This window comes from Branchiostoma lanceolatum, chromosome 1 (assembly GCF_035083965.1).
Source record: "Branchiostoma lanceolatum isolate klBraLanc5 chromosome 1, klBraLanc5.hap2, whole genome shotgun sequence".
Lineage (NCBI taxonomy): Eukaryota > Metazoa > Chordata > Leptocardii > Amphioxiformes > Branchiostomatidae > Branchiostoma > Branchiostoma lanceolatum.
Genome location: NC_089722.1, coordinates 85,260 through 94,146, shown reverse-complemented (window position 1 = coordinate 94,146; position 8,887 = coordinate 85,260). Strand labels below are relative to the sequence as shown.

Below are 8,887 nucleotides of genomic sequence, written 5' to 3'. Positions count from 1 at the left end.
ATATGATCTCAGTTACAAAATTAGCATGAGCATATAGAAATATGCCAGCCGAATTTGAAAGAAATCATTTTTGTTCTATAGGCGAGATAAAACAAGCAACGCTTTCAAGCCCTGTACAATGTCAGAAGATTAAAGGAGTCCTAAATTCCGGGGGGGGGGGGAGTTATTTACCAATAGATGATAGTTTTTCGAAGTAAAAAACGAATACTTATTACAATATATGATAAGTACCCACTAGTCCCGTGCGCATCAAAACGCATTCAGTATTTTACTAAATTCCCCACATGATCCTCTATTTTCTTTTCACTGGAAGTACAGGATGATTTGATTGTCACCTGCCAGGTAGCTCGTGCCACTTGACGTGCTTTTCAGCACCAAGGAGTCAGCTGTGATCTTCAGCCAGAGGCCCCTCAAACGTTTCGTCCCTCAAAGGAGGTTATATCCCCCACGTACCCTGGTACGCCCTCAGCCTCACTGCTGCTCCTTAAGCCTCTTCGTTGTTACACTTATGCTGTCTCCTTCTTCCCCCAGGCCTTTCCTCTCCTTCTGGTCCATAACCAGAAGCTATATTTTTCCACTTCCTCTGCCATTCTTTTTATGAACTTTCGTGATACAATGTACATTCATGGCGTGATAAAAGAATGTCAGGGGGGCTAAGAAAGGTCTTATATGTGCCTTTATATCTTATTAACAACTAGCCTTATGATTGTGCTAAGCCCCCCTTATTTATGCTAAAAATATTCACCATGAAGGAAGTGGGAATACGTATAGGGAATCCATGGGTAGGGTCTGAATTCTGTTCAAAGTCGGCTGATTATGTATTCATTGATACATAATCTAGTGGAAAATAACACTCCCTTCTAGAGTTTAGGACTCCTTTTAGTATGACTTATCCAAAAACATTACAACTTCAATAAATATATATATGCATATTGTGGCTTTGTTTTGAGTATTGTAGATAACTATAGATTACATGAAAAGATAAAAACATCTGAATCGTCTTTAAAATCCTGCTGGCTTTATTGACTTAAACTCCAGAAGCACATGTTATGTTCGAAGACCACAGTTTATTTTATGCTGACTTGACTGCAGTAGAATAAAGCAACAAAAAATGAATCCCATATCAACAACTTTTTACATAGAAAAGTGTTTGTGTTTGTACTTTTTATGTACATGTGCATAACAAGGGTAACTTAGACTCATGCATAACACTTTGTAACAAACTGATATGGAAAGATTAAGCAATCTAGATTATTAAGATCATATCAACATCTTGTTACCCTCAACATGTAATTGTTACAGTAAAAATAAATAAATATGAGTCGGTATTGCAAGGCAAGACTCACATTAGGTCTCAGCACATACATCTGACATTGGCGCAATGACCACATCAGTTTGAAGTGAATAGATCACAAAATGCACACAGCTTGAAATCAATTAATCAGGAACTGCTCAGATACCTATACATGTTCAACAGAGCATCTAAAACACACAATTTATCCTAACTCCCCTGCAGCTACCTTACATTCTGAAGCTGTTCAATGGAATATTTGACAGAATATAGAAAACAACAGAGAGCGTGGCTTCCTTGTTTAATCAGTTATGCCTGAGGTGCCACTGACATGCTTTTTCCTGGGTCACCCTCCGTGTATGGATTGACTTTGGAATATACCAATATGTGTTATGATAACAGTCAAACAAAGACTAAAGAGGAAAACAATTCAATGCAATTCAAATTGGTTATGTACTGTATTATTGCATATAGAAATACATGCATGGGCACAAACAACTGTCAAAGACGTGGACAATTACACTTACTGACAGCATATGTAGTCCTGGAATATGTATAAGTTACATATAAGAGACATGCAAAACGGGGGCATTTTCTACTACATTTTTAATCTAATGAGGTTTTTTGGATTGAGGTGTGATTTTAAAAGCATGTGGATCAGAGTCATTGCCATTGTAATAATTACATACATGTCTACAGTGCAATGGGAATTGAAATTGCAGGAAGGATTCATACATGTGTAAACTTTTACTAGCTGTTTGACAGACCCAATGCATTCTAAAAAAACTAGGACTTGGTTGGTGTTGATACATGACTCCTCCATGCAGATGCAGGTAATCCATTGTTGCACTGTCAGCTTCTCACTCACTGTCATCTCATGAGGACAGGGCATTGATGCTCTGTCTGGGTTGAATATTGTCAGCCCCTATAGAAACAACAAGAACAAAAAGGTGAAGGTTGGGTTAATAAAGACAATGCATTGTCTTTTTTCTAGTGCTTATAGTATGTACAAAAATACATAGGATAAGTGCAATGTATATAATGTCTCGTGACAACAATAGATACCTAATACACTACAGTGTAGTCTAAGCAGTCATAAGTTAAGTTTTTGACACATGTCCCTGGGACTCCTCACTTATCAGAAACTCTGATCTAAATATGTCAGCACACACACACACACACACACACACACACACACACACACACACACACACACACACACACATGTCCCTGGGACTCCTCACTCATCAGAAACTCTGATCTAAATATGTCAGCACTCACACACACACACACACACACACACACACACACACACACACACACACACACACACACACACACACACACACACACACACACACACACACACACATTCCTACAATTCTTACTACATTTGTATAAAAAGGGAATAACATTCTGTTAGAATTCTCATGTGATGATGAATACAGGAGAAGCTACTAGTATTCCATCTATACTGCCTTTGGCTATACAGGGCTTGAAACAGTGGGTGCATGTGCACCTTTGTGCACTCAAAATTGGAGCTATACACCTTATTTCTTACTGGTGCACCTACATGTAGGGTTTGTACTATAGTATATAGAATATTTTTTGAAATCTAAGTATCAGAAAAAGGAATACAACCATATACTTTATTTGATGAATTACTTGTTTGAAATTTTGAAGTCAGATATAGAACAACACTGATTTTGAGTTCTTAGAGCCCGAAGCAATTAACTTAATAATGTTTTGCTGACTTCAGGATGAAACGCAGTGCTGTGCTTTGTGGGTCACAAGGCCAATTGCATCATGGACTTACTACGTATACTGTGGGACTGGATCATGTTTAGGTTAAGTTTACAGCTTTCTTACAATATTTGCAGACTTTTAAAAGATACTATCACTATATCAGTATGTATGGATGTGAATTATTCATTAAATACCACTGGTCAAGCAGGCGACCTAATGAGATTAGACATAGGAGGAAGAATAATGTTTTTTCGTAGCAGGTTACAGTTCATATGATTATCCAATAATAAAGTGATGCGCTTTTTCTTATGCATCATAAGATCAATCAAGATTAGACTGTGAAAACATAAGCCCCTTGACTAAGTTCAACATGAAGGAGATCATACATGTGAAGGTAACCAATGTACATGTATACAGCACACCACATCCCCTTCTCGATAGTTCTTCTGCTTTCTTCAACAACAACAAAAATGTTTCTCATGTTGGTGGAAAATCCTGTCCAGTCCGGACAGAAAAAACTCTGTCCATTCTGAAGAGAGGGTCTGCATGGGGGAGGAGGTGTCCTGTCCTGCATAGAATCAGAGATACTGACTACGCCTAAAAATGAAAGTCTGTATCGACAATAGTCTACTATTTTTATTTCACTGTTAATCGTAGCCAGTCGGCTTTGCCATTAATTCTACATAGCCTGCTATTTGTTATCCTGAATTCTTCTTTCAGCATTACTGAGATTTTAATCGCAAGGCGTAGTCGAAAGACAACATTGCCCTATGAAAAGTTACAACAGGACATCTGGTTATCTTGGTTTCGACACAGTAAACATGCAAACTTTGGGTCTCAAAATGTAAGGAATTGCATTTGAGAGGGTTAGGATTTTATGAGGGTCTGCATGGGGGGGTCCTGGCAACGCTTAACGGTAAATTCAGGCCAGCCGATAACGCTTAACGGTAAATTCAGGCCGGCCGATAACGCTTAACGGTAAATTCAGCATTTTTAGAACATGAGATACCCCTAAAGACGACGTTTTTTTGCCACTTGTCGTCCTGATCTTGTGGCAAGAGACCTATTACGCTATGCCATTCTCGCACGCCTGCTCCGAACCCTTTACTGATTCGGCGGCGACAGGAAATTTCGTATTGGTGGGACGAAATGTTAATGATCACGATGACGAGCGCCGAAGGCGCGCCGAAAATTTTGAAATCTTGACCCTCTGAAACGCTATTTCCTGCATTCTGAGGGGGGATTTTGCAGAAGAGTAAGCTAAGATTTATGACATCTCTATTTGAAAAAAAAAAATACAGAAGAGTTTCAGCTTGATTTTTGAGGGGCGTCACGCCCTCCAGTCCTCGCCGGAGCTGCGACATGCTCCCGGGGAAAATTCTTGACACCCTGAAACGCTATTTCTTGCATTTAGATGGGCAAATATTACTGGTAATGTAAGTTAAGATATCTCTGTTTGTGAAAAAATACAGACGAGTTTCAGCTTGCAAATTGAGTTTTGGGGGTCGAAGCCCTCCGGACAATATTTTTCGACGGAGGCCCGGCATGCAGACGGAGAAAATTTTAAAATCTTGAACCGCGAAACGCTTAATTTCCTGAATTTTAAGAAAACTTTGCTGGTAGAGTAAAAAATAGAAGTGTTTCAGGCACCCTACCGACATATTTTCGCCGGAGCCGTGTGCTCCTGGAGAAAATTTTGAAATCTTGACCCACTGAAATGCTTTCTTCTGCATAACGAGGAATTACTCAATAACACTTAACGTTGAATTCAGGATGACAAATAACACTTAACGAAGAATTAAAACGGCCAGTAACGCTTCACGATTAATATTCCGATAACGCTTAACGGTAAATTCAGGGCGGCCGGTAACGATTAACGGTGAATTAAAATTGCTCGTAACGCTTCACGAAAAAGGGCATGCAGACCCTCTTTTATAGGAGAGCATGCCAGACCCCCCTACATTGGTTGGCTGGAATGTCATGAATGCTTCGTATGCACCCCACCTCATGTCGATACGACATGTATTAAGGGTTAAGATTTGAGAGGGTTAAGATTTTCTGGGAGAGTATGCCCTCAGACCCCCCTACAAAATGGTTGCACCCTTGGGCCATTCATGATGCTGCGCTGCCAGTTCTATAGGAATGTGAACCACTGTTAAGCGTTGTCGATCCTCTTGAATTAAACTAAACCTGCTGAATTTAGCTTTAAGTGTTGCCAGGAACCCCCATGCAGATCCTCTTTTCAGCCTGGACATTTTTTTCTGCTGTCCGGACTGGAAAGGTTTTTCTGCCAACACAGTTTTTCTCATCGGCCAATGCAGATCGTTGTGGTACCTACATGTACCTCAGGCAATAATAACTGGTTTACTTCTCACCACTAGGAGGTGGTCTTGTTAATGTGAATGCATTTAAGTTTGCATGGTTCTGATTTTGTGCTAAGGGGAAAATAGAGTGTTTGCGGTGGTTTTAAGTTTGCAGCAGTGCTATACTGTAGTCACATACCTGATGATACCGCCACAGGAGGGGTGGATATAGGTTCGGCTTAATAAGGTCCGAGTCCAAGTTTAGGTCCAGGGACCTGAACCTGGACCTGATCCTGTCCAGTTGATGTTTTGTTTTATTAGACCAATATCAAGCATAGAGAATTAATACTGACAAGCAAAACTATAAAAGTTTCTTGGTGAGAAGACTTTCAAGATAAACCAACGTGTTTGATATTTGAATGTTGCACTTATTTTAAATGCCTGTTTTTGTCAGAGGGTAGACTCAAAACACTTTTCATCAAATAAAATAGAAAAATATATTTGTACTGTATTCATTTTTTTTTGGACTCAGGTTTTTGGCTCTCAGGTTTTTGGACTCGGTTTTTGGATGTTATATAGGCCTGAATCAGGTCCAGCAAACCGGTATCCACCCCTACGCCACAGTATTAGACAAAAATGTTTGCGGTGAAACGGTTGCCGTGAACACCATGAACATAAAAGCACCGCGAACATTTCAAAATTTACAGTATTACTGACACAAACTAGTAGCATGTAAGTACGTGGACTGTAGTGAGATATAGTTTGGAGAGGTCAAGTGGGCTGTTTGCAGAAGTGTTTTAAAGATAGGGCACAATGTACAACACCACTCAACAGAGAGGCTAGCTATAGGGGCATGGTCAGGAATGCTTGCCTTGGCCTAGCCATGGCCATATGAGACTATGAGTCTGTTGCTGTAGGGTATTGAACTGTTTGTCGTGAAATAAGCATGATCCAGGAAGTTCCCACAACTTGCAAGGGGATGGATGAAAATGATTTTGCCCCAAGTTTGTTTTTACTTGTGTACTGCTATGAAAGCCAAATGGAATGAAATTCGGTGAGGAAGAGCTAGTTGCTGTAAGGAGAGATAGGAGGAGCTTTTTCCAGAATAGACACTTCTTGCATGGAGGTGGTTACAATATCATTATTAATCATTTTGAGGGCAGTTTTGCCCGAAATGATGCTTTTTGCAATTGTCTTCCGTGACATCCTATGTAAGCCAAGTAAATTTGGTGAGGACTCAGGTGTAAGGTCTTTGCACCAGATATTAAAGGTGCAAATGATCATGGAGTAGTCCACTTCTTAAATGGAGGTGATTTTTTGTATTTTTGGTGCCTGTAATACCCAGGTACCCTGCTAGGAAAGCTAAATGGCTTGAAATTTGCACTGGGAATAACTTACTAGTAATAAGGAAAGCATTAGTGGACAGTTCACTTTTCGCTAGGGGGTGGTTGAGAATGATTTTAAGTTTGCGATAAAGAGGTAACCGCAAAAACCTAGGTCACTGGCAACGTTGGTTTTGACTGTTTGATACAAATGTCATATGATTTCCAGTGTGGCTATGAGAGATCAGACCATGGACTTGATGACAATACATGTACTAGTACTAGTAGTGGCTGAATCTTGTACCCTCTACCAGGCTCCGCGACAAGGCTGGGAAAATAGTAGAAATCGGCAAATAGAGTGAATAGTGTTCCAAGGGAGTTAGCTACTGAGAGAGGGTCCATGAGCTTCACTGTATAGCGGAGTACCACTGGCATACTTTCACTCTATTTGCCGATTTCTACTATTTTCCCAGCGATCTCGCGGAGCCTGGTAGAGGCTATGAATCTTGTAAAACACATCCAAGGCTGCCCTAAAAATGTCACCAATTCATTCAAAAGTTATGGACCTCTTCTTGCGACCAATGTGAACATGGTCGGGCTTAAACAGGTGTGTCGTACGACAGGTTTCTATGACCTATCATCTGAAAATGACTTCTTGCATTTGAGGGACGAAATTCAACAGGCTTTACGGTAATTTGAAATTGAATGCCTTTCGATTCCCAAACATGAAACAAAATCTCTGGTGGGAACACAGGTGTCAGCGATGTTCTTGTAATCTTTTAGTTTATTTATAATTTGCTTATAGCTTTCCCCTTAATGTGAATGACATACTATATAGGGAAAATTGAGTGTTTGCAGTTGTAACAATAGCGCTACAGTCATACTAGTAAGTCGGCAAAAAGTTTTGCGGTGGTTTTAAGTTCGCGCTGAAAGTTCACTGCAAAAACCATGAACATCAAACCACCGCGAACATTTCTGCATTGACGGTATTTTGACCAACTTACTAACAGTATCTCATTCTCGTACTAGCACATGTATCTCCCAGTCCCAGGTACTATGTGGTAAGTTTGGAGATTCATACTGTCCTGTCCTGTCTTCACCTTTGACATTGCGCATGTGTAGTCGCAACCGTGAATGGGCTTATTGACACATTTTTCCTCTAGGAAATTCCATTACAGGCCAAGCCCCTATGCATACCCCTGGGGGCCCAGAAAGGGTAACATACTAAGCCTGGTAGGGTAGCCTGGCCAGCCTTTTCCGCGAACCCTGGATACTGTGTCGACTCGACTAGTCTTCTGTGTCTGTTAGTGTTACTTTACGTACTCCAGTTAGAATATTACAAACCGACCTTTTGTGTTTTTGATACATGTATGATCTGGATGAACGTGGCCAAATTATGAATGAGGCCAGTAACAACAGCAGTGGGCTAAAAAGAACCATACTATTTTTACTCGCGGTGATGTGTGCACCCCCCTCCCCCTTTAACACGCGCCGGGCATAGCTCGAGCTAGTTGCAAATTAACGAGGATCTGTGCCTATTCAATATAAAAATGATCGGTATAAATGAACCAAAGTTGCTCACCTCACCATGGAACAGGCAGTGTTTTGCTGCTGGACGACCTACGGCGATCGATCCGGACGGTCGGCGGGCCTGAAAACACAATATCCCGGCCACTTCCCGGTAGCCTCCCGGCCACCGTTCTGTACCCTCGTGAGGTCACGTTCCCAAATATCGCGAGGCTTCTCCTACAGTCCACTATCTATGGCCTCGGTGACCCATCTCTCCCGGCCTGTCCTTACCGTTAACGCTGTATCTCAAGAGCCAGGAGACGTCTCCTGGTCCACTTATAACTGGCTAACGGTGGTCACCGTTAACCACTTACAACTGTAAACGGTACTTGTAACGGGTGGTATCACAGCGTCCGTCCTCTGATGATGGTACCGTCATGTACTACATGCATGTATGTAATATATGTATTACAGCGTCCGTCCTCTGATGCTGGTACCGTCATGTACTACATGCATGTATGTAATGTATGTATTACAGCGTCCGTCCTCTGATGATGGTACCGTCATGTACTACATGCATGTATGTAATATATGTATTACAGCGTCCGTCCTCTGATGCTGGTACCGTCATGTACTACATGCATGTATGTAATGTATGTATTACAGCGTCCGTCCTCTGATGATGGTACCGTCATGTACTACATGCATGTATGTAA

General features: G+C 41.1%; 1 long non-coding RNA gene across 1 annotated transcript; it reads right to left on the bottom strand.

The window, feature by feature from the left end:
• Window positions 1-996: 996 nt before the first annotated feature.
• Window positions 997-8,575, bottom strand: LOC136428399 (uncharacterized). The gene is made up of 2 exons (XR_010754615.1): window positions 8,245-8,575; window positions 997-2,216 (listed from the first exon to the last, which is right to left on the bottom strand). It is a non-coding gene; the product is annotated as an uncharacterized lncRNA (long non-coding RNA).
• Window positions 8,576-8,887: the final 312 nt, after the last annotated feature.